The sequence below is a fragment of the Tupaia chinensis genome, unplaced genomic scaffold (assembly GCF_000334495.1).
Source record: "Tupaia chinensis unplaced genomic scaffold, TupChi_1.0 Scaffold000037_20, whole genome shotgun sequence".
Classification (NCBI taxonomy): domain Eukaryota; kingdom Metazoa; phylum Chordata; class Mammalia; order Scandentia; family Tupaiidae; genus Tupaia; species Tupaia belangeri.
Window position 1 is genome coordinate 2,515,188 of NW_006159479.1, and position 26,920 is coordinate 2,542,107.

The 26,920-nt window shown below is 37.5% G+C and overlaps 1 protein-coding gene across 3 annotated transcripts in view; it reads right to left on the reverse strand.

Moving 5' to 3' along the window:
• The window catches only part of INTS6 (integrator complex subunit 6), a 105,344-nt gene that overhangs the window by 50,238 nt on the left and 28,186 nt on the right, over nt 1–26,920 (reverse strand). The window contains exon 1 of one of the 3 annotated variants that reach the window (XM_014588333.2): nt 18,716–18,814. The exons of the other annotated variants lie outside the window; for them this stretch is intronic. The gene's annotated coding sequence lies outside the window, so the exon portion shown is untranslated. Of the gene's footprint in view, nt 1–18,715; nt 18,815–26,920 lie in introns of those variants that run through there. 3 annotated transcript variants of the gene reach the window in all.

Sequence of the window (26,920 nt, forward strand, 5' to 3'; positions counted from 1 at the left end):
GTTTTTTTTTTTTTTTTTTTGAGAGATTTTCACTATAGGGCGCGTGCGCTCACCAGACAGACAGAGAGAGACATTAGAGACAGAAAGCGAGAAATCACCCCCCAGGGGGGATGGTCACGCCGCAATCCCTTCTCCTCCATTCTCCTCTCGGGATCTTGGGCACGCATGCACACGCGCCCGGCGTGAGTTTTAAGCCACCGGGTCCGGGACGCAAACCGCGGTCGACTACGTGGGAGTCCAGCGACATAGCCATTATGCTAACTGCTGGTTGCCAAAGATAATTTATTTTGAAAACATCTTTGATTCTACAAATAAATATGCTTCTCCTGGCATACAACCTAACTGGCCTAAACCTGGATGAGTTGGCACCTGGATGAGGATCATACTGGAGCCCATCATGAGTCAGGGCTGATCTCTACCAACACCTAAGGAAATTTCCCCTTGAACTTGGATGTTCTGCCAACTGATTCCATTACTGAAGTAATTCAAATTATGTCCTTTCATAATCATACTTCCCACTTAAGTTTTAATGACCTATTTACTTGACTGCCTATCTTAACAGTGTGGGAGAAGGCAGAGAGGAACATATGATTCTTCACTGTCTCCCTATAGTATGTGTCAAAGGAAAGAATACATTTGACACAGTCTCAGAAAATGCAAGAGTAACAGGGGCAAAATGAAGGTGTAATCAGAGGACAAGTATCTTTCCATATCCTGCCAAGAATTATGCTCCCTCCAACTCAACACATTCACAGTGGATATAAGCATGGTTTCCATGTAACGTGTGTCACCTAATTCTTAGAACTGAGCAGTCTTATCTCCAGGAGCCAGAAGGCTGTTTCTAGTCTTTAAGGTCATCGTATGTGCCCATACATGGAGGATACAAAGGCAAACTGTAAAACTGGCCTAACATCTGGAGCAGAGGATGGAGAAACAAATTCTAGAATGACAGAGAAACAGAGGCCAGAGGGGCAAAATGCAAGGTGCCCAGCCAACAGTAGGCACCAAAGTCCCAGAACAATCAAGATTGTCTTGTATGTTCCAGTCGCACCTGAGCCCCAGCTGAATACAGTCAACTCAAAGAATCTTAGGAAATAATAAACTATCAGTTGCTTTAAGCCACTAAATTTTGGGATGATTTGATACAGTAATAAATAAGTAAATCATTAAATCTAGAGGAGATTTTCAGACTTGACTTCCAAGCAGCTTTCAGACCTATATCCCGCTCTTGAAAGACATCTTCCTAGGGCTGGCTGGTGGTATGGTAGTTGAGAGCCCTGGACTCCCACATGGCCGACTGCAATTTGAGTCCTGGACCTAGCAGCTTGCTTTCTCACTTTCTCTCTCTCTCTCTCTGTCCCTCTCTGGTCAAATATTAAAATAAATAAGTAAATAAATAGAAAGAAAGATATCTCCCTTTGGTCTTGACAATGAAATATACTCATGCTTTTCCTCCTCTTCTCTGGCTGCTCTGCTGTCTTCCACACTCACCCTCAACATAGCCTCAGCTGTCTATACCTAGCTGTTGAGTGCTGCAGATCCACAAGGTTTGGATCATACCCTACAGTCAGGTATGTGGGATCCAAACACCTGACACCAAGCCACCTGACTGGCCTGCAAAGTAACATTTTAAACAGAAAAATAATACACTCACTTAAGCGGTATGTTTTAAAATAATTCTACCATGTATAGGACAGATTGAAGGCAGTCAGGACAAGTTGGAAAGCTAATGCAATAGTTTAAGAAAAGTGTCAAGGAGAGCAAGCCCCGTAGTGCAGTCGCTAAACATAGTGCTTAGGGCGTAGGATCCAAATGAGTCACTGCCATTCCAGTCCCAGCCTCAGTGACTTAAAAACACACCAAGTACATGTCCGTGCATACCCAAAATCCCAAAGGGATGAAGAAATGGAAAAAAGGATTGCAGTGTGACCTCATCCCATTGGAGGATGCACATACACACTCTCTCTGGTTCTTGAAACACACAAAACATGTTATTTTCTAAAGTCCTAACACTTTCCCTATCTCTACTATTATTACAGTAATCTAACATGTTCAAAGGTACAATAAAGTACTGTATTATATAAAGCATTATTTAAGAAACTACTTCCAAATACATGTTTTCTCTATTGACTCAAAGGATAGCTATACATGATTGTAAAATAATAATTCAAATTATTCAGAATCTAGCATAAAACACTTACACAAGAATAAATTGTTAAGTATTGAATCAGAAGGTTAACTTAAAGGACATTAAGTAAAGAAATTTTAAAAATAAAAACAAAGTAAAAGCTTTGTGAATCACTTTGGAAAACCATTATTTCCTGGTTATGTGAGCACTTACTGCCTCAAGCACCAGAACATTATTACTAGAAACTTTCTGCAGTATGTTTTATATGTCCCTACCCTGTGGAAACAGGCTGTATAATAAAATAGTAGTCATCTTTTCGTGATAATTCAAAGTAGGCAGAGGAGAAAACCTTAAAGATTTCTTGTCCATACCAAGTATTACTCAAAATCACACAACAAATTAACATCCTGACAATTTGTCATTTACTGAATTCCTATGTGCTAGAGCTTCAATACAATACCCTGCTTGAATCACCCTAGTTAATCTTCCAACAAACTTATAACTTAGATTTAAAGGTATTCTATATCACCAGTTTAATATATTTCTTTGCCCTCTCCAAAATTTAACGTGCATTAAATTTTTCTGACAATACCATATAATTATCCATGCCTTTGTATATCTCTTTCAACTTCTATATCATAGTTTGAGGCTAAGTCTTCAGACTGACTCTAGAAGTTCTTCCTAATCCCTTTTAGCCATTAGAACAGCATCAGGGATTTATTTTATATCCTTACAGTGCTTATGATCTCGACTTCTTTAGCATCTTCAGTCTGATTAATTTCAAGGTTAAAAACTACTATTTTTGCATATTGCATCTCCTATTTCATTAATCTTGGGACAATTTCATATTTTTATTTCATTTATAAATTAGCAACTAATAAAATGTTTCCCTTAAAAGGGTGGTGAAAATGTCTACAATGTGCTTTAAAAGAATCCCCAAAAAAGTGTTCACAGAGGTATGGGGCAGACAAGATGAAATGAGATAAGCTAAGCAAGAAATCTGAGTTTAACTATTTTCTCTACTTCTGTTATGTCTGAACGTTTCCACAATAAATACTTTTAAAAATATGAACATGTACAAATAACCAATGCAACCACAGAAAATACAAACAAAAGCCTTTGTGGAAATGAAACAATAGGTAAAGAAGTTTGCCCCTATAAAATTAGCCAAAACTTCATTACTACTTCAAATAATTTAAATGTCTTAAATTCTTTCAAATAGAATACAAAAATTTCACCATTCTAAGGTGCTACGAAAACATTAATTCAGTTGTAGAGATAACTCCCATGTCCAAATAAGAGGAGACTTTAAGAGCAAAGATTTTTGAAATCTAGGGCATAGCTTTTTCGTAATACCCATTTCCCATGAACTTTCTGAAGACTCCACCTTCAAATACATTAACACCAACAGTAACAGATATAAATACTTTATACCTTACTCCTCCTCTACCTAAAAACTGCTAATAATTCAGAAAAAGGGTAAGAAATGAGTAGGTAATATTTCTTGGAATCAAAAATAAATAAATAATTACTGGGAGGGTGGATATGAAGATGATGATAAATTTGTCCAAATTACTACAGGTTCTAGGGAAAAAATAAAATATTAAATCCACTTTGTTCCCACCTTGTTAAATGCCTGCTATGTATCAGGATTCCCATCTAACTTTAGACTGTGCAATATTCTGTCACCCTATTAAGCTATGTTTTTCTGCTTGACCTTACAATAAATAATCCTAGACTGCTGTTTTCTGGGTTTGTGTGTCTGCTTACTTGCACCACTAGTTTTTGCGTACCAATTTCCTCATCTTTAAAACATACTGACAGGGTTGTTTACAAACAACAGATACAGAATATATGAACATTTAACAATAAACAATATAAAACAAGGTTGGTTTAACATTCAAAAACCAATGTACTCTTATGACCATCCCAATATACATATTAAAATATCTAACAAAACTCAACACTCATTTGAGATTAAAGGGGAAAAAAAATTCTCAGTAAATTGGGAATGAACAGGTACTTCCTCAACCTGATAAAAATTATGTATGAAACACTACATTAACATCACACTTATATACTAAAAGAATGAATGCTTCACGACCCACCCTATCCTCCAAGATCAGAACCAAGAAAAAGATGTCCATTCTCACGACTTTCTCCAGTACATGAAGAGAAGAAAAATAAATAAAAGGCAGATATTGGAAAGGAAGAAATGAATTGTCTATATTTATACCAAAATGATTTTGTGTGTAAAAATTTCCAAGATATCTAAAAAGTATCATCCTAACAACACACACACACACACACATACACACACACAACTGTGTATCTATGTATTAACAACAAATAATCAGAAACTGAAACTTATAAAATAATCTACAATTGCTTCAAAATACGATAAAATGGGGGACCAGCAGTTAGCATAATAGCTATGTTGCTGGACTCCCATGTAGCCCGCCACGGTTCGAGTCCCAGACCGGGTGGCTTAAACTCATGCCGGGCATGTGTGCATGTGTGCCCAAGATCCTGAGAAGAGAATGGAGAAGGGTTTGTGGCGTGGCCATCCCCACTGGGGAGTAATTTCTCTCTTTCTGTCTCTCTAGTGAGCGCACACGCGCGGTACAGCAAAAACCTCTCCAAAAAAAAAACACAATAAAAGGGCTAACATGTGTGCCAAACTCACACACTGAAAACTACAAGTATTGCTGAGAAAATTGAAGACCTAAAAAAATTGAGAGAGATGCTATGCTCCTAGATCAGAATAACTAATCACAGAAAAGTATCAATCTTCTGAGACCAGCAGATGATCTAATGGTTACATTGCTGAACTCCCACTTAGTTGTTGAGCTCCCACTTAGTAGACCATGGTTTAGCCAGTCCATGACTTGGCAGCTTAGAATTCACACCACGCCCGTGTGCATGAGTGCATACCCAAGATACCGAGAGAATGGAGAGAAGGAACTGCAACGTGCCCATCACTGCCGCCCAGGGGGTGATTTCTTACTGTGTCTCGCTGGCAAGTGCACACACCCTGTAGCAAAAATCTCTCTCTCGTGGGAAAAAAAAGGATCAATTTTCCCCAAAATTTTATAGGTCAATGTAATTCCAATCAAATTGTAATAGGCCTTCTTGTAAAATTTAACAAACCTGATTCTAAATTTACATATCAACTCAAGGACTTAGAATGAACAATTTTGTAAAAGAAAAATAATGTTGTGGCCTTAAACTTATTTCAAGACTTACAAAATTGTAAGTTAAAATTATACTGCAAATAAACACAGCCATCCACAAAACAAAATAGAAAGTTCAAAAACAGATACAGAAATACACAGTCGATATATCATTCAACAAAGATGCCTCCACAGCTTTGGAGACTTTGGGGAGAATTATCTTAACAAATGATACTGATAGAATGCATTAGGCATGTGTCAGAAAATGAACATCAACACATCCCTCTCATCACTTAGAATTTCATTTTTTTTTGGAGAGGTTTTTGCTATAAGACGCATGCGCTCGCCAGAAAGACAGAGAGACAGGAAGCAAGAAATCACCCCCACATGGCGATGGCCAAGCTGCAATCTCTTCTCCTCCATTCTCCTTTTGGGATCTTGGGCATGCACGCACACATGCCGGGCATGAGTTTAAGCTTCCTGGTCCAGGACTCCAACTGTGGTCGACTACATGGGAGTCCAGCAACATAGCCATTATGCCAACTGCTGGTCCCAATCATATAGAAATTTTAAATGGATCAGGATCCTGAAAGTAACAGCTCACACTATAAATAAACACCTTGAAGAAAACACAGAGAAAAATCTTAGTTTTCCTGGGTTAGGCAAAGATTTCTTAAAGACATAGTAAGTACAAACTATGAAAGAACAAACAAATTTAAAAGTTGTTCTTCAAAAGATGTTACCAACAATGAAAAAGCAAGGAACTGACCCCATAGCACCATGTTTAAGTACTGGGTACAGTATGCAGTTAGAATTTGAACCCTGATGGCTTGAAAGACATGCCAGGGGCATGTTCATTCTCGGTATGGCGAAATAATGACGTGAACGAAAAGAGCTTGTGGCAGGATCACACCCCACTGGGGGGTGCTCCCCATTCCCAACCCCACGCCTACATAAGCAGGCACACGTGCACCTAAGCACATGTGCCATGTGGCAAAATTAAAAATAAAAAGGCAATGGGACCAGCTATGTAGCTGAACTCCCACGTAGCCGACTGCGATTCGAGTTCCAGACCTCGTGGCTTAAATTCACACGGGGCGCGTGTGCGTGCATGCCCAAGATCCTGAGAGGAGAATGGAGGAGAAGGGATTGCGGTGTAGCCATCCCCCCTGGAGGGTAATTTCTTGCTTTCTATCTCTCTGCCTCTGTCTTTCTGGCGAGTGCACGCGCCCTATAGCAAAAACCTCTCCAAAAGAAATAAATAAATAAAAATTAAAAGGCAGAGAGGGAGAAAATATTTGAAAAGTATATCCAATAAAGGAATTCTACCCAGAATACTTCAAAAATTCTGGTAACTCATTAACAAAGCAAACAACCTAGTAAATAAGTCAAAAGTTAAGAATACTCACTCTACCAAAGACATACAGATAGCAAGTAAGCACATGAAAAGAGATGTTTGACATCTTTAATTATTAGGGAAATGCAAACTAAAACCAAAATGAGATGCCCCTATACTGCCTAAAAATTTTTAAACTGAAAAAACTCAAAGAACTCTCATGCATTACTGTTGGAAATAAAAACTGCCACAACTACTTCAGTAAACAGTTTGGAAGTTTCTTAAAAAGTGGCATACACACTTACCAAATGACCCAATTGTGCTTCGAGGCATATAACCAAGAAAATTTAAAAAAAAAAAAAAGTTTACCCAATGATTTATATATCAATGTTCACAGTAGCTTTATTCATAAAACAGAAAACTCACAACTGCTCCATCTTGTGATGGATAAATACACTGTGGTACAGCAATACAATAAAATACTACCCAGCAATAAAAAGAAACTACTGGAATATGGACAAGGATGTATCTCAAAAGCATTACGTTCAATGAAAGAAGTCAGCCACAAAAGACTATACACCATTATGATTCCATTCATCTGAAACTCTAGAAAAGGTGCAACTATAGTGGCAGAAAGTAGACCAGTGGTTGCCAGGGGACATAACACACACACATACACACACATATATATATAATTTTTTTGAGAGAGAGATTTTTCCTCCAGGGCGCATGTGCTTGCCAGAGAGACAGAAAGTGAGAAGTCACTTCCCAGTGGGGACAGCCACACCGCAATCCCCTCTCCTCTAGTCTCCTCTGGGGATCTTGGGCACACATGCACATGCATCTAGCACTGAGTTTAAAGCTGCCGCTTCTGGGACTTGAACTGTGCTCAACTACATGGGAGTATACTGACATACCCACTACACCATCTGCTGGTCCCATCATGGATGTATTTTTTATATCATCAAGGTGATGTGAACTACTGAACTGTTTAAATTTGTCATAATTTACTAACAAGTCCAGGCTGGCCCCCTGGCTTAGTGGTTAAGGGAGCCAGATCCCACATGGCAAACTGTGCAGCTCTAGTCCTAGCCCCCAAAACTTGAAGAACACATCAAGCATGTGTACGTGCGTGCCCCAAATCCTGACAGGATGAAGTGGAGAAGGAACTGCAGTGAGCCCTCCTGAGGGGCTTTTCTCCCTCCTTTTCTGTCTCTACCTCTATATGGCACAGCATGCACCTTCTAGCAATTAAGAAAAAAACACACCAAGTTTTACATTCAAAATTGCTTTATTTTATTGTATATAAATTATGTCATAACAAAGAGGACAGTAACAGCAAAAAAAAGGAAAGATAAGCAAAAGGAAAATTTGAATACTATATATCTAGTGGCCAAAAGAAGGAGAGTGCTCTAGAATGCAAACGCACTTCAATTTAGGATCAGGTGACTTATACTACTTAGGTACCATGCTGCCTCCTTTTTAAGAGTACCTCCCCTTCCCTTTTAAGACTTAGGTGACAATTCTCATTCTCAGTCTTCTTCCACAAAGACATACAAGATGCACATAAGGGAGCACATGTACACAAACACATACACACACACACTCATTCTCTCCCATAAGAGTACCAGAGTTAATTCCTTTTTTTGTTGTTGTTGTTGTTATAGGGCACGTGCGCTTGCCAGAAAGACAGAGAGACAGAAAGCGAGCAATCACCCCCCAAGGGGGATGGCCATGCCGCAATCCCTTCTCCTCCATTCTCCTCTTGGGATCTTGGGCACGCACACACACGCGTCCAGCGTGAGTTTTAAGCCACTGCTCTTGGGACGCAAACTGCAGTCGGCTACATGGGAGTCCAGCGACATAGCCATTACACTAACTACTGATCCCCCAGAGTTAATTCTTAGGAGGATAATCTATGTATCTTGCTCTCTCCTACTTAAGGCAATACAAGAAAATAGTAGAGTGGCTTCATTATAAGGGATACTTGAAATAGGTTCAATTATTAACAATAAATTATTTTGGCATAAATTTCACAACATGTCAGTATGTACACATTATAGCTGAGAACCTGAACTAAACAAACTGAAGCACCAGCAAATTTATTCATGTATTCACTCTTTCAAAGAAAATTTATAAAGGACTAATGCTGACGGGGGCCAGCAGATAGCACAGTGGTTAAGGCACTCCCCCACAGGGTCGACCACAGTTTGCGTGCCAGACCTGGTGGCTTGAAACTCATGCCAGGTGTGTGTGTGCCCCAAATCCAGACACGAAAATGGAGAAGGGACTGCTGCATGACCATCCCCTGGGGGGTGGGGGGAAGGAGTGATTTCTTGCTGTCTCTGTCTCTCCAGAAAGTGCATGTGCCCTATAGCAAAACTCTTTCAAAAAAAAAAAAAAAAGAAATTTAACACTACCACTCCATAAATGGGCCAATAACCCCAAAGTAATGAAAGTTGTTATTATTAAAGAAACTAGTTCAACTGGCAGTTCCAGAGTAATAGGACAGTTAATAAATGAAGTAACATTCATTAAAAAAAAAAATACTACAGAATAATAATATATACATATAACCAAATGCTAAATTATGTGGTATTTATAAATGCTATAAAACTTCATTCAGAGGCCAGCAGGTGGCATGGTGGTTAAGGTGCTGCATCCCACTTGGCAGACTGCAATTTAAGAACCTGATCTGGTGGCTTGAAAAACACAGCAGGCACAAGTACAGGCATACCCAAAAATCCTCAGGGAAGAGAGCAGAAAGGATTATGGTTTGGCCATACCTCCAGGGGAACGATTTCTCACTTTCTCTTGTTCTCGCTCTCACATGTGCCCTATGGCAAAAATCTAATTAAAAAAAAATGTACATATACACGCACGTGTGTGTATGTGTATAAAATGTTGTCAGGAAAGTTGTGACCTTTTTTATGTAAAAATAGGTCACGACTTTCCTAATGACCCAATAATACTAAAACTGGATTTCCACTTAGCCTTAGCCACTACACTACCTGCTGACCTCGAGACTGTCCCCCACCCCAAAAGAGTCTTGACAGAATCCTATTCTCTGACCTGAAAAATACAAACAATGTAGCTGAACACAGTTTGAGTTGGCTTAATACTCATGCCAGGCTAGTTTGTGTGCATGCCCAAAGTCCCAAGAGGAGAATGGAGAAGAGAGGGCAGTGTGGCCATGCCCCCTGGGGGGTCAATTTCTTGCTTTCTGTCTCTTTGCCTCTCCAGCAAATGCACATGCACTATAGCAAAAATCCCCTCCAATTTTTTTTTGATTATTAAATAAAAATACTAAAACTTCACTGGGGGCATGAATACCAACTAAGTAACTACTATGTGCTGAGTACTGGGATTACATGCTAAGCAAAAGAAAGATAGGACAGTCCTTGCTCTGTGGAGCAAGGAGAGCTGCGAGTGAGCAAGTAAGTACACAGATCACTATGTAACTATACATTATGATAAATGTTATAGGTAAAAAGAATTTTTTGCTGTTGTTAATTTCCTTTTAAATTTTTGGCATAGGACTTATGCACTCACTGGAGAGACAGAGAGAGAAAGTAAGAAATCACCCCCTAGCAGGGATGACCATGCAGCAATTCCTTTTTCTCCCTTCCCCTCTCAAGATTTTGGACTTGCAGAAACACACGCCTGGCTTGATTTTGAAACCACTGAGTCTGTAACTCATACCACAGTGGGAGTCTAGAGCCTTCACCACTACCTGCTGACCCCGAGACTGCCTCCCACCCCAAAAGAGTCTTGACAGAATCCTACTCTCTGACCCTGAAAATACAAACAATAGGCCCTGACTTTCGCTAATACAGATCATAGTCTCTGATCCTTGACCAGACCTTTCTTCTAACTAATCTTCTACATCACATAAAACCCAGTTCTGCCTGATAGTACAAGTATGAGTGAGTATCAAGGGTGAGTCTTCTCTAATGACAATTAGAATTGGATATTCCTTTTAGTATCGTAGTACAAAATAATAAAATCAATAAAAATTTTTTTGTACTTATTGTCTCATTTAATCATTACGGCAAACATGAGATGTAGTTATTCTTATCCTCTTTTGGAAAATGAGGAAACTAAACCTTAGAATAATAAAGAACAAGGTTATAGCTCTAATAAGTCGCAGGAGCCATGAATCAAACTTTGCTCTTTATGATATACATTTTAAATATTTGCCTTAAATTTGAATTGGAAATACCAGTATAAATTCATGTCTTACAGGGAAAAAAATAGTTCTAGCTTTGTCCACTGAAAACAATAAACTCAACAGCAATCATGGTCTTCATATACCATTTCCTAACATCTGGAGCCTGAGGCTGATTCCAGGTATGGGGCCAAATTATATAAGGCTGTGCTTATAATAAGTTGTCGTAACAGAAAGCAAAGAAGCTTTTGAGTTTTTAAAATTATAATTAATTTATCTACCACCCTTTTAAGTTTAGAAACTGATAATTGCTCCTAAAGTATAATCTCTCCTTCTTCTATGTTAACCAAAATCTCCAAATTTTAGCTGGATACACAATCATCCAAACAGAGATTACAGTTTCCACTAGTCCACTTAGTTAGCCAAGTCTAGTTTATGGATTCCATCAGGAACCGTCAGGTATAAATTTTGGGCCATGTTCATATGAGAAAGCTGTTGCCCACTACACTCTACAGGCTGAAATTCAGCTGTAGGGTGTGTTATTTTGATAAAACCAGCAACGGCCACTCAGATGAAAGGAAAGACAGAACAACAAAGTAGAAGGAATCTGGGATCCTTGATGATATTTTGGAGCAGAACTACATACCTCCCCACTACAAGTTCAGTCACTCAGGTAAGAGAAAAGTGTTCCATCTTTTTAAGTCACCATTATTTTTGTCCCAATTATAGCAGTTGAATCAATATGTTAAAAACATGTACCTTGGGGCCAACAGTGGGCATGGTGGTTAAGGGTGCTGGACTCCCACATAGCTGACTGCGGTTCAAGTCCCAGATCTGACAGCTTGCTTTCTCACTTTCCTTCTCTCTTTCTCTCTCTGGATGAATTAAAATAACAATAAATAAAGTGAAATAAAATTAATTCTTTAAAAAAAAATTTTTTAGCTTCTGACTCATTTTCTTTAATTCACCTTTTATTATAGTACCTATCTTCTCCCTGATTATTATTTTTTTCTTTATTTATTTTTGCATTTTTCCACAAACGTGTGTGTGTGTGTGTGTGTGTGTGTGTGTGCCCAAGATCCCGAGAGGAGAATGGAGGAGAAGGGATTGTGGCGTGGCTATCCCCTCTGGGGGGTGATTTCTCACTTTCTGTCTCTCTGTCTCTCTCTGTCTTTCTGGTGAGCATACATGCCCTATAGCAAAAACCTCTCCAAAAAAATAAATATAATAAAACCTCAGGTTCTACTCATAACAAATACTCTTAAGTCATACTTGTAATATAACAAAACAAGAAACATTAAGTATCACCAGGCCTGTATACATTCATTTCAGTTTCCTTATTCCTAATACATATTTTTTTTAAAAGTTCTAAGACTCACAGTTGAATTCTTCAACTTCCTTTCTCTCCCTAAAGTTTTATCCTCCATCTCAATCCTCAGTTCTTGTTCTAATTATTTTCAAGAACAATTCAAAAACAAAAACATCCATATTGAAATGATCTAGTTCAGGAAGGTATATGAAAGACATCTGCCTATTGTAGAATTTATTGCCTGGCAAACTCCCATTTAAAGAACCACTGCTCTCTGTTACAGAATCGACATATCCTACTGTGTGTGTGTGTGTTTTTTTAAAGGAAGGGATGTACTAAATGTCACAGAATTACTCACTTTCAAATAATTGTTAATTTTCACTTCAAAAATACGCAAACCTAAACAAAAGCCAAACGCTTTACCATCCAGTTAAGAAAAACTACAATAAAGGGACCAGTAGTTAGCGTAATAGCTATGTCGCTGGACTCCCATGGAGTCAACTGCGGTTCGAGTCCCGGACCCGGCGGCTTGAACTCACACAGGCACGTGTGCATGCATTCCCAAGATCCTGAGAGGAAAATGGAGGAGAAGGGATTGTGGCATGGCCATCCCCCCTGGGGGGTGATTTCTCGCTTTCTGTCTCTCTGTCTCTCTGGTGAGCGCATGCGCCCTATAGCAAAAACCTCTCCAAAAAAAAAAGACAAACTACAAGAAAGAACAAAGACAAACATAGGAGAAGAGAAAAGGAAAACAAAAAAACAGTAGTGATGATAATAGATCACTTTAAAAGTCTGACATTGAGAAAGAACAGAGATAATAAGGAAAAACTGTCAAGAAACAATTAACATTTCTGAAACTTAAGATATGAGCTTCTAAACGGTCTTCCTGGAGCCCAGCACACTAAATGAAGATAAATACCTACACCAAAGATCATATTCCTTTTATCTCTGGTTAAAAAGATGAAATAAAACAAAATCCTAAAAACCTCACGAGTAAAAACACAAACTAAACACCTATAGATCACCAATATCAGAAATAAGAACAGTATCAAACTTTTCAACAGCAACACCCAAAGGTGTAAGACAATGGCAAAATGTCTTCTAGACTCTTGATAAAAACTATTTCCAAACTAGAAATCAAACCACACAACAAACTAATATCAATCAAGTGTAAGTCTAGAAGAGGTATTAGCTGCCTAAAAGTATCCTCACATATTCCCCACCCCATGAACCCTTTCTCAGGACACAGTCAAAGGGAAGGTATTTAAAAGATATATATTATTATTAAGAAAGATGATAACAGGGGATCTAGAAAAAAGATGAAAGAAGCAAAAGGAATTCCTCCGATTATGCAGTAAGAAATCCTAGGCAGGCTATTCTCCATAGGCACAGAGAACAACTCTACAGACTGGAGTAGGTGGCCAGAGATGTATCTAGGACTCCGGGAGAGATGTATCTAGGAAAAAAAAGATAGAACTGATAAATTACCTAGTATGTCTGACCATATGAGAAGGCATTTTATTATGCCAGGAAAGAGTCTATGAATTTGTGAGAAATGCTTAGATTTTCTTCAGAAAAATTAAAATAAAATGAAAAGCATCACATATTGAAGTAGTCAAATGATTACATAATTACAAAGGGAAGACAGGGAATAAGAAGTATAAGAAAGTCAATTTCTCTTATACAGTAGGAAGTCAACCAATAATGTCTGCAAAAGAAAATTTAAGAAATAGAAGCATGTTTTCTGAAAACAGAACCTCAAAGAAGTATACACTTACGAGTAGAAATTATGAGTAATGACAAGTAGCTAAGTATTTGCTACTTCTCATGGTAAGTAGGATATGAACATGTTCATTCCATTGCCTTGGATAATCTCGAGGTTCTTCTCAATAATGTCCTTTTATTTTCCCCTTTGCTATAGTTTGCATGTGTTGGCCAGAGAAAGAGAGGGAAAATGAGAAATTACTTCCTACAGAGGGGTGGCCATTCCACAATCCCTTCTCCTCCATTCCTCTCTAGGGATTTTGGGGACACACACATACACAGATGCACGTACCCAACATGCTTCCCAAGTCACCTGTGGTCCAGGTCTCCAACCACATAGTTAGGTCATAGAGGGTCCAGTTACCTTAACCTCCATGCAACCTGCTGGCCCAATAGTGTCCCTTTTAACTTAAAAAAGTCAGGACCAGCAAGTGGCATAGTGGTTAAGGCACTGGATTCCCACATGACCAACCACAGTTCAAGTCCCAGACCTGGCGCTTAAAAATCATGCGGGGCAGGTGTACATGTATGCCCTAACTCCCAGGAGGAGAATGGAGGAGAAGGGATGTGGCATGGCCATCCTCCCTGGGAAGTGATTTCTCACTTTCCCTCTCACTATCTTTCTCTCTCTAGCAAGCACACACGCCCTACGGCAAAAACCCTTAAAAAGAAAAAAGAGTCAAGTTTAAATAACCAAATTTTATGATCAGTCTACCTACTTGTAAACCTGGTAGTGTATTTTCTTTATTACTATTAAAATAATTATTTGCACTAATTAATTTGTCTTTAAACAATTACAAACTTAAAAAAATATAAGGATATATATTGAAAAGATACCGAAGTAGCAAAATTAAGTAATAGATGAAATATCTGTGTGACAAGGAGACAGGCAAATATACTAAAATCAGCAATGGGAATTAAAACAAGCAAAAAGCCAAAAGAAAGCCAGGAGAGTATAAACACAGAAGTCAAAAGAAGCTGTAAGAAAGAGAGTTCTAGCGCACTGGCAAAACATTATAAAGAGAAAAATTAGAAAGCAAATGTAAATTTGGAAAATGAAAAAAGAACAGCAGAATCAGAAATCAGATTAAAATAGATTAAGGAGTAAAAGAAAGGAGACAAGTTAGGGAGCTATCACAAATGATTTCTAAGCTTGTTGCAAAGAAAATAAGGAAGATAATCTCTAGAGAAGAAAATAGTGTATGCAGGAGTAAAGGCATTCATTCTTTCATTTGCTTCATTTCATTTCTTTAGAGTGGCTGAACCAGAGAGGCACACCATCACCACTTTCTAATTTCAGAATATTTTCTTCACCTGAAAAGGAAACTTCACTTGCATTAGAATCCTCTGCTTACTCAAGCCTTTGGCAACCATTTATCTGTTTCTATAACTTGTCTATTGTAAACATTTCACGTGAATGCAACCCTGCATTAAGTGGCCTTTTGTGTATGATTTCTTTCATTTAGCTTGTTTTCAAGATTCACCCATGTTATAGCATGTGTCAGAATTGGATTCCTGGGGACCGGCAGATGGCGTAGCAGTTACATTGCTGGACTCCCACATGGCCAAACATAGTACAAGTCCTGACCCCAGTGGCTTAAAAATCATACCATGCATCTATGCGTACATGCCCAAGATCCCAGGAGAAGAATGGAGGAGAAGGGACTAAGGCATGGCCATCCCCCCTTTGGGGGATGATTTCTCACTTTCCCTCTCACTGTGTCCATCTCTCTCTTTCCAGCAAACATATACACCCCAAGGCAAAAACCTCTAAAAAGGAAGAAAAAGACTTGTACTCCTTTTTAAGGCTAAATAACATTCTACTACATGAATATATCACCCTTTATTAATCCATTCATCAGCTGATGGATATTTGGGTTGTTTCTACCTTTTTGATTAGTATAACTAATACTGTAAGAACATTCATTTACAGCATAAATGTATGGACATATACTTTCACTTCTCTTAGGTACATAAGCACAAGTGGAAATATGAGATCAAGGTAACACAATGAGAAAATACCAAACTACTTTCCAAAGCAGCTGCATCATTCTATATTCCTACCAGCAATGTAAGAGGATTCCAGTTTCTCCATGTTCTCATCAACATTTGTTATTGTATATCTTTTTTTATTATCACCATTATTAGTTAGAATGTGGTATCTCATTATGGTTGTGATTTGCATTTCCATGACTAATGACAGTGCTTACTGTCATTACTGTATATCTTCTTTGATGAAATGGCTAATCAAATCCTTCAGCCACTTTTTAATTGGGTTATTTTTATTTTAGTGTTATAATGTTGATTCTAGATACTATACCCTTATCAGTTAAATGACTTGCAAATATCTTCTCCCATTGTGTTACTAATCTTCTCACTTTCTTGATAGTATCCTTTGAAGAACAGTTTTTATTTTTGAAGTCCAACCTATTTTTTGGGGGGGATGTGCTTCTAGTGTTAAATCAAGATAAACTGTTGCCTAATCATAGGTCATGAAATTTTTGTGCCTATTTTCTCCTAAGGCTTTTAACTCATATTTAAGTCTTTGATTCATTTTGATTTTTCTGAATATGTATTAGGTAGGGGTTCAACCTCATCCTCTTACGTAAAAATATTCAATTGTCCTAGTAACATTTTAAAAATTATTTTATTTATTTATTTGTTTGTTTTAATTTGACCAGAGAAGGGGAGAGAGAAAGTGAGATAGCAGGTCACTAGGTTCGGGACTCGAACTACAGTTGGCCATGTGGGAGACTCCAGCGCTCTCAACCACACCACCTGCCAACCACACCATGGTACGGTTTCTTAACTGTCTTGGCTCCCTTGTCAGAAAATTTACTGACCATAAACATATGGGTTTATTTCTGGATTCTCTCTCTCTCTTTTTTATTTAAGTTATTTTATTTAGCTTTATTATTATTATTATTTTCCAGTTTGATCAGAGACACACAGTGACAGAGAGGAAGGGAGAAAGCAAGCCACCAGGTCTGAGACTTGAACCGTGGTCGGCCATGTGCCCTTAACTGCCATGCCACCTGCCGGCCCCAATTCTATTCCAATAACTTGAATGACTATCCTTATATAGTACAAAAATGGCTTGGAGGGGGAGTTTTATTTAAATCGCCCACTAGATTTTACTTGAAATAAAAAGAAGGGGAAAAAATTGTCAAGCCCCCTATCATATTTAATAAAGAAAGGAAAATTTTTAAACTATTAAAGTGCTGTTCAATTAAGCAGAATATATTCTACCTGTGTTCTACCCACTTCATTAAGAAAGTTCAACTGTATGGACAAAGTCCATTCTAAAACTGATGTGAAGAAGACCTAACAAAAGTATTACAATAAAACTCTTAAGGTCTAGAACAGTGGTCTACAAAATAGGGCATATACCAGGGGTCACCAAAAAATTACAATCCACCAGCCAAATTTAGCCCACAGCCTATTCTTTTTTTTGGAGAGATTTTCACTATAGAGCGCGTGTGCTCGCCAGACAGACAGAGAGAGACATAGAGACAGAAAGTGAGAAATCACCCCCCAGTGGGGATGAGGTCACGCCACAATCCCTTCTCCTCCATTCTCCTCTCAGGATCTTGGGCACGCACGCACATGCGCCTGGCGTAAGTTTTAAGCCACCAGGTCTGGGACGCGAACAGCGGTCAACTACGTGGGAGTCCAGCGACATAGCCATTACCCTAACTGCTGGTTCCCTACCCACAGCCTATTCTTGTAAGTAAAATTTTATTGAACATGGCCATATTAATTCATTTAATTTGCCTATAGCTGCTTTTGCCCTACCAGAGTTAAGTAGTTCCAAAAGAGACTGTATGAGCTGAAAAGTCTAAAATACTCACTATCTGGCCCTGTAAAGAAAGTATGCTGACTCCTGATACACATCACAGTATGTTTGTACAGCAAGAAAATATCAGAACTTCCTTTGTGTAAGTTCTCTCTTCTCATGTTTTCCAACTTCTATATTTATATTTAATACTAATACAGCAGTGACATACACGATTTCTGAATTTTATAATATACAGACATGGGGGGGGGAGGTAGTGCATGCCCTGTTTTTTGTTTGTTTGTTTTACTAACACAACTGCCTCAATTGAAAAAGCTAGTAGGTCTAGGACAAGTTTTAGAGTTTTAACTTAAATTTAGCCATCAAGATTATTACATCAACAACTGGGTTCTGAAAGTGATTCTGATCACAGAAAAAGAGTCCTAGAACTAATTTTTTTCTAATCACAAAAACTCAAACATCTCTAAAACCTCTACATGGTGCTAACATTTATATGCAAGTGGTACTAATATTCAAGTTAAGTACAATAAAATATGAGCTGCATAAATCTAAGTTGCTTCTAAAGTAGCTACATTTTTAAAAGGTTTATATGACAGACAAGTCAAATATAAACTTATCCTTCCAAACCCCTGAATCCCAAATCTACCTTACAATTTTGGGGGATACAATAAACGCACAAACTAAGAGAATTCTACATTTTTTTTTAAAATCTATCTCTACTTATCAATTTACTACAGTTTTGTAACTGAAGTGTTTCTTAATTATGACAGAAAGGCTGTTTCTATTTAAGACAATAGATATTAAGGATCTGAAGGGTCCAGAAAATACCAAATTCCTTCTTTTTACAGATCTTAAGTTTAGAGAGGTAGTCTCAGTAGCTTAAAAGTTGGGGTCTGATCATAATCAACAAATTTATATGCTCAATGTTAATTTACCCATTGATCCTGGATATGTTGGGTTAGGGTTATCATTCTATGTTGAATCAGATTCTCCAACAAATAATCATAGCCCCCAGAGAGAACTACACTCTACTCTGCTCACCTTTAAGGCTTTTTCTGAGGCCTTCCGAGATGACTAGCATCAGACTTTTGAGGAAGGCTAGCCATTAGACAAGGCTTTTCCCCACGATCTGACTGCTTGAAGTGACATCCAGGATCAGGTCGATCCTGTATCCAGGAATCATGACCCTCCCTGAGGCACCAGTCATCATGAGACAGTCAGTGCACTTTGGCACTTCTTGAAAACCACTGGGCTGCTCCTTTAGCTGAAAGGAAAAAAAACATCAAAACCACAACAAACAAAACAAAGGGGGGAAAATCAGTAATTCAATCTGAAAAGACAGAACGTGGGGAAGATATACCAAAACAGCCTTGTCTAGATCAACATGTAGTCTCGCCTTGATGTAAAGATCATTAAGTATCAATATTGTAGTTTGCTGCCCAAAGTCTATTTCTCAACTACGAATCTAAAAAAATTTAAAATCTACTATATTACATCTGAAAAGAACTGAAAGTGGACATTAAATAACTATGGAAATACAGCTAAATAACAATAATCAAGGTATTTACAAACATCTCACAGCCTAAGGTTTATGTGAATGTGCCCCATCAGGAGATGAAATATTCAACATTTTCATTCTCTCAAATTGTAATTAGATGTGAAGAGGCAATAAAATACTCCAATGGGCTGTGCCTAACAGAAAATTGCAATGCAGTTAAAGTCAATCTACCAGTATTCTTAAAGAATTAGGTATGCATCCTCTTTAACTGATTACAACAGAACAACGTGCAACACACACACAAACTCTTGTCCTAGCATTCTGTCCAATGCTAATGCTTGCTTAGAATAAATAATTTTAAGTGTTCCCATCATTATGTCCTTATATTAGAAAAAAGGCTTTAAAAACTAGTGAATAAGTTTTTAAACCATTATTAAATAGAATGACTTAAAAGATTATTTACTTAATATGCTTCAAAATAAACATTCTAACTATAAAAATACAGAGGCAAAATTTTCATTTGTTCTCAAATACAAAATACTTTTCAAAGACTTTAAAAGGCAAGCGAAACTCTTGGAGATAACTATTTAAAAAGTTAATTTCTAACTCCTTTAAAGCATCCTTACCCAAAAAGAAATGATACTTTGTCCATCAGTTAGTTTACTTCTTTTTCTTCTCCTTTCCTATGTCTGCCATATCTCAAAGAAGACTACTAACATTCATATGTAACTGCCCAAACTAAAAACCTGGAAATCATGTTAGGCAGTGTTTTATTACTTGTGTGAGAATATGATTAAAGCAATGGACGTCCCTCCCCAGAAGAATGTGCAGTCACAGATGGACCACGTTTAAACATGATTTCAGGGATCATAGAATCCTCTGATGCCCAAGCATGGACCCCAGATTCAGAAGCCTTATCAAATAATTTCCTAAATTTTTTTGCCCTCTTACTTATTATCTTTGAAACCTGTCTAGTGTACCTACTAAACTGTTTTCTTCTACCTTCCTGTCCACTACTGGCTTAAATTTAGCAGGGGTTTTCCTGGGTTGTTACATGTAGTTTACTGTTGCTCTCATCTTAACACCCTAGATCCATCTTCTTCCACCTTGCTGGCAAAAAAACCTTACTAAAATGCAAATTTCATCGTGTGACTCACTTGCTTAAACTCTAAAATGCTCCCTGCAAATATTAACAGAATGAAGTCATATCTCCTTAGAGTGAAATCACCTACCTTAACCTACATTTCATGTATCCCCTCCCTACCTACACTTCCCATACTACAGTCATAAAATTTATAATCTAATAGTGTTTTCATGTCTTTAAACTTTTGTATACTACTGTACACTGTTTCATCTTCCTGAAAGGTCATGGCTTATTCTTCCCTCATAACTTCTCTCTTTATATATTTTCTCAAACATTTTGTTTATTTCTGCCATATTAAAAATATACTTAATTCAAAATGTGAACAATTTATTCTGGAAGGATTTTAAACAGCAACTATAGATAAGTATAACCATCACCAGTTTTTTAATAAATTGCCCTAATCTAGGTCAGACATACATTAAAGGATGCTAGTTACATGGACATCCAAACCAGGAATCAGTTTAGTAAAGATACCAGAATACCATATAATCCTTTGAATAAAAACTCCTAAGCCAAGGACAGCCAATACATAATTAATAATATGTATTAATTGGGACCAGTAGGTGGTAAAGGGTGCTGGACTCCCATATGGCCAACTGTGGTTCGAGTCCCAAACCTAGTAGCTTGCTTTCTCACTTTCTCTCTTTCTCTCTCTCTCTTGTTCTGTCCCTCTCTGGTCCATCTAAATAAATAAGGTAGACAGATACATAGATAGTAGACAAATTTAAATAAAATGATTCTTTAAAAAACAGTAATAACATGTATTCACTGGGACCAGCAGACAGCGTATTGCTTACGTCGCTAGACTCCCACATAGTCAACTGCGGTTCAAGTCCCAGACCCAGCGATTTCAAACTCACACTGGAAACTTAGTGCATGCGTGCCCAAGGTCCTGAGAGGAGAATGGAGGAGAAGGGACGGCAGTGTGGCCATCCCCCCCAGGAGGTGATGTCTCACTTTCTATCTCTGTCTTTCCTGTGAGGGCACACTCCCTAGAACAAAAATCTCTCAAAAAAAAAAAAATACAGTAACAATAATATGTATCTTAATCCCCTCTTCTTTGCCTTTCTCCTCCTTAACCCCATCTCATACTCGTAGTCTAAGAAGAGTCCTCCTCAATACAGCTCACTAGCAGCTAACTGTTGATTAACCACAATAAGTACAGAAGTTAATATTTTGGGGCTATTCAATAATCTATTCTAAACCATATCAAACAAATTAGAAATTAATCTATAAAAAATGGTCACAAAAGGCCAATTCCATATCCCTTGGAAATCTACCCTCCAAGACTGAGTTTTCTAAAGGTCAAAAGTATTTTTACCTTAAAATACTTTTTGCTAGTCTTTTGGTAGAAAATATTTCTAACCTGTTTTGTTAAAAGTTTGAGTCCTGGACCTGGGAGTTTGAAAATAACTCTTGGGGGACCAGCAGATAGCGTAATAGCTATGTCACTGGACCCCCATGTAGTCGATCGTGGTTCGAATTCCAGACCCAGTGGCTTAAACTCATGCTGGGCATGAGTGCGTGCGTGCTCAAGATCCCGAGATGAGAATGGAGAAAGGACTGCAGCGTGCCCATCCCCCCTGGGGGGGCTGATTTCTCACTTTCTGTTTCTTTGTCACTCTCTGTCCTTCTGATGAGTACACACAACCTATGGCAAAAACCTCTCACAAAAAATATAAAATAAATTAACTCTGGGTGCATGTGTGAATGTGCCCAAGATCCCAGGATGAGAATAGAGAAGGGACTGCACCATGGTCATCTCGCCAGGGGGTAATTTCTCACTTTCCCTCTCGCTGTCTCTGCCTGTCTGTCTATGTTTGCTTTCTATACTGTTTTTCCCTTCAACAAGCACACAAACCTTAAGGCAAAAATAAATAAACAAATAAATAGACAGGCAGATATTTATCTCGCAGTGCCAGCAGGTGGCATGGTGGCTAAGTGCTGGACTCCCACATAGTCAATCATGCTTTGAGTCTCAGACCTGGCTGCTTGCTTTCTCACTTTTTCTCTCTGTTTATCTGTTTCTGTCTGGTGATTGTATGTGCCCTACAGCAAATTTAGTAAATAATAATAATGATAAATAAATAAAATTAATTAAATAATTTGAAAAAAATATATATGTATGAGGGCCGGCATGTGGCATGGTGGTTAAAGGTGATGGACTCCTACAAGGCCAACCATGGTTCAAGTCCCAGACCCGGTGACTTGCTTTCTCATTTTCCCTCTCTCTGTCTCCCTCTGATCAAACTCGAAAATAACAGTAAAAAGTTAAATAAAAACCATTCTTTAAAATATATATATTGTATATTGGCTTGTCATGAAAAGTCATGACACTTTTTGAGAGAAAACAATGTCATGACTTTTCTGACAACATATATTTGTGGTATGTTGTATTCTAAAACTGTGATTTCCAAACTTGACCATCTATCCCAATCAACTGACATACTTAAAATATAGATTCTCCAAGTCCTTGCCAAGATCAACTGAACCAAAATTTCCAAAATTAACGCCAAGGCATATTTATATTATTAGTACCCTAGGTAATTATGATAAAGCCATTTGAAAGCCTAAATATCACAGCAGTTTATATATGGAAAAGCTAGAATCAGATAGTAATAGAAATGTTTCTAAATGAAATTTTCCTCACATGTGTAGTCTATTATTGTTTATTGGTTCTGACAGGCTAATAAATACAGGGTGAAATTGCTTCACCCTCTGAATAAAAACTACTTCAATACACTTACCATAGAATTATAGATAACAAATTAGTTACTGTAGGTATACAGCTGTATTAGAATGATCAACCCCCATTTCTTTTTAATTCCTCTATTGTTTTGTTTAAAGCATTCCTTATTTTTCTTACCACATGATCTTGAAAAAAGGTATACTTAGTAAAAGTACTGCAAACAAAAATTGCTGAAAATTCGCTCTAGATATTAAATTGAAGCATTTCATAAACTTCTTTATTATGCATTTTAACTATACATTTCCAATATACTAATAATTGCAGAGGTAGACATTTTGTTAATATACCAACAATGACAAATCCAGGGGTTGAAAAAACAGGGCCAAAAATAGGGGCAGAAAGAAAAAAAAAGAAAGTAAAAAAAATGCAAGTGATCTGCATCCTAAAAATTCTTAAATGTTCTTGGGCAGTACAATCAAAAAAGATTAACATGTGGGACCAGCAGTTAGCATAATGGCTATGTCACTGGCCTCCCATGTAGTCGACTGCGGTTCGAGTCCCGGACCTGGTGGCTTAAACTCACGCCAGGAGTGCATGTGTGCCCAGGATCCTGAGTGGAGAATGGAGAAGGGATTGTGGCGTGGCCATCCCCCCTTGGGGGCGATTTCTCGCTTTCTGTCTCTCTGTCTCTCTCTGCCTTTCTGGCAAGCGCACACACCCTATAGCAAAAACCTCTAAAAAAGGAGACTAACATATATAGTAATGTTGTGCAAGTATTCAGAACATCTGTGTCACTAATTAGCAAGACAAGAGCTAATCTTGAGATTGTTACTGAGTACCAAGTAACATCAATATGAAGAGACTACTACAAGATAAACACGAAAACTCAGAAATACATTTATGCAGGGAATGTTGATACACTCTATAATACTACTGTGGCATCACTCAAGATTCCTCACAGGCTTTTTTTAAAAAAAGAGTTCTGCCAAATTCTAAGCATCTTAGGGAAATATAACTATTTAAAATGTAAAAGTGAGTTTACTTTGGGGTACATATCATTAGCAATTGTAGTTAATAAAAGCATTTTACGGCAAAAAGGGAAACTGTGGTTTCTGAATCATTTCAGATATGAGAAACAGATTTCAAATAATTCTGGATAGTCTTTTAATCATTAAGCCTTAAATACAAGCTAGAGATCCTTGCCAGTTAAAGTAAAAACCCATTTATACTGTCTAGAATGATCAAACACTAATACAAATCCCCACCTCAAAGACCTACAGACTTCTGCATCAACTTTTGAGACTTGACAAATTGAAATACATTACTTCTACAACCAACAGGTGGTGTAGTGGTTAAGGCACTAGACTCCCACATAGCCAACTACTGTTTGAGTCCCAGACCTGGCAGCTTGAAACTCATATCAGGCACATGTGCATACAGGCCCCAAATCCTGAGAGGATAGAGAAGGGATTGTGGTATGACCACCCCCTCCCCCAGAGGTAACTACTCATTTTCTCTCTGTTTCTCTCTATGTCTCTGGAGAACACATACACTCTCTACAGAAAAATAAAAAAAAAAAACTCTCTTAAAAAAATAATAAAACACCCCAATTTATAACCAATTAAATACACACCTGAGATATACTCATTTGGCCTATAAACATAGTCTCTTACTAAACATCTGCCCCAAGAAGTAATGAAAGTTGCTGTACTTATGGGTCTTAAAAAGCTGGAAAAGTAGGGCCAGCAGGTGGCATGGTGCTTGGGGCACTGAACTCCCACATGGTAGACGACAGGTCAAGTCCTAGACCCAGCAGCTTGAAAATCACAGCAGGCACATGTGATGCATGCCCAAAATCCCAGAAAGAAAATGGAGAAGGGACTGCAGCATGGTCACCCACTGAGGGTGATTTTGCATTTTCCCTCTCACTCTCCTTTCTCTGGTAAGCATATGCACTCTATGGTGAAAACTTTAGGAAAAAGCTGGGAAAGCTACCAAGAAAGCAAAACTGTTAATACAAAAAGTCAAGGGTTTATTTGGACTACAGTAGTTTTTCTAAAATATTAGCCTCCAAGGCAATCGTAACATTGATAAAGACAGGTAGAAAGACTTGTCAGCATATAGAAATTTCAATATTTGAAAGGTAATACTACTATTAGCACTTTCAAGGAAGAGAAAAATAACTGCTACACTATCCTGGAATGTCATTCATCACCAAGAAGGTACTGGCAGGATTTCTTCAGGACTGCTTTATTGAGCAATATAGTTGGCCATGTGATTTTTGGAATCATAGTACAGAGCAGTTTTCCATTGCAATGCAGTACCAGAGAGGATCTTTGTGGAAAATGAAAACTAGGAAAAAATTGCAATTTGGTGATTCTTCTAAAATATCTGCTACATCAGTAACATAATATGATAAACAGTGTCATGTGTGTTTGGCTACAGATAGGTTTATCAACAAAGATGACTACCCTAAGATTAAGTAGTAATCGTTTTCTTGTGCATCTGAACATAGCCATATCTGATACACTTTCCATAAGTGAAAATACTGCAAAGAATCACTGGTGGTCCCAAAGAGAATCAAGTTTTGCCAAAAGCAAAGATCAGAAATTTGAAGAGACAAGAGATAAAAAAGCAAAATTCATTAAATAGCTTTGAAGAGACAAGAGATAAAAAAGCAAAATTCTGTTTGTTATTTCCTAGTAGAAACCACAACACAGATCATATCTAGCACATGTACACATGCTCATCATACACATATAAAATAGCAATAAAAAAGCATGTTCATGCTTTTCTATTAATTGAATGATTCCTCAAAGTAAATAACAATTTAACTATTGAAATTTGAATAAAAAAAAAAAAATACATATATGTACTTCCAATCCAATCCACATGGCTATCAAAAGCTCTAGACAGTTATCCAAAAATACTACAATGGAAACACACTTGTAAAACTTCAATGACCTGAACTTTTATTAAATGGTCCCAAAACAACCAAAGTCATGAATTAATGTAAAACGATCATATATAACTCAAGATTTTTAGCCATAAGACAAAGCTACGACTCATAACACATTGTTAATTGATGAGCTATCAGAAAACAAATATTGCTATATTTTTTGACACCAAGTTATAAAAAAAAAAATTGGACCTTTGACCTGGATATACTTAAGTCAAGAGACAACACGGCACCACACTTTCCTGTTAACTGTTTTCTAGGCTCAAAACAACTTTACACTGGGCTTCTTTATAAATTTTACAAATTAAAGTTATGAGCCATATACTATATCAAATCATCCATATGATCCTTGAATTTTTGCAAACAAAAATAAAGTTATAAAAATTCACATTACATGGGATTTGACGCACGCACAAAATAGGTAATATAAACCCTTCCTCACACAATAGTATATATCTCTATTTTATCATTCATAAAACCAATTAATAGGCCTTCACACACACACACACACACACACACACACACACCCCAAGACTAAAGTGAAGAACAGGAAATCTATCCTGTTACATCATTGTTATCCTTGCTACCTAGAAATGCTCTGGTCATAATAGTCCTTCACGTAACACTGAATGACTAACAGAATACCTACATCATAGCCGTATACAAAGTTGAAGTACATAAACAAGAAATCAGTTTCAATAAAAATGTACACACAAAAAAAGAATTAGCAAACAAGTAGTAGGTATATGAGGTAAAAAAAAAAAAAAAAAGCACTGCTCTAAAGGGGCTGAGATGCCTTTGGAATTTAGAGAAATTCTAGATTTTAGCAAAAACAAATGCTATAAACTAAAGCAAATTACTTTGCCTCTCTGGATAGATATCAATTTCCTCAGTTACGAAAGAAAAAGTAAAATGAGCTCTATATTTCCTCATATCTATGAAGATAATTTTAAAGC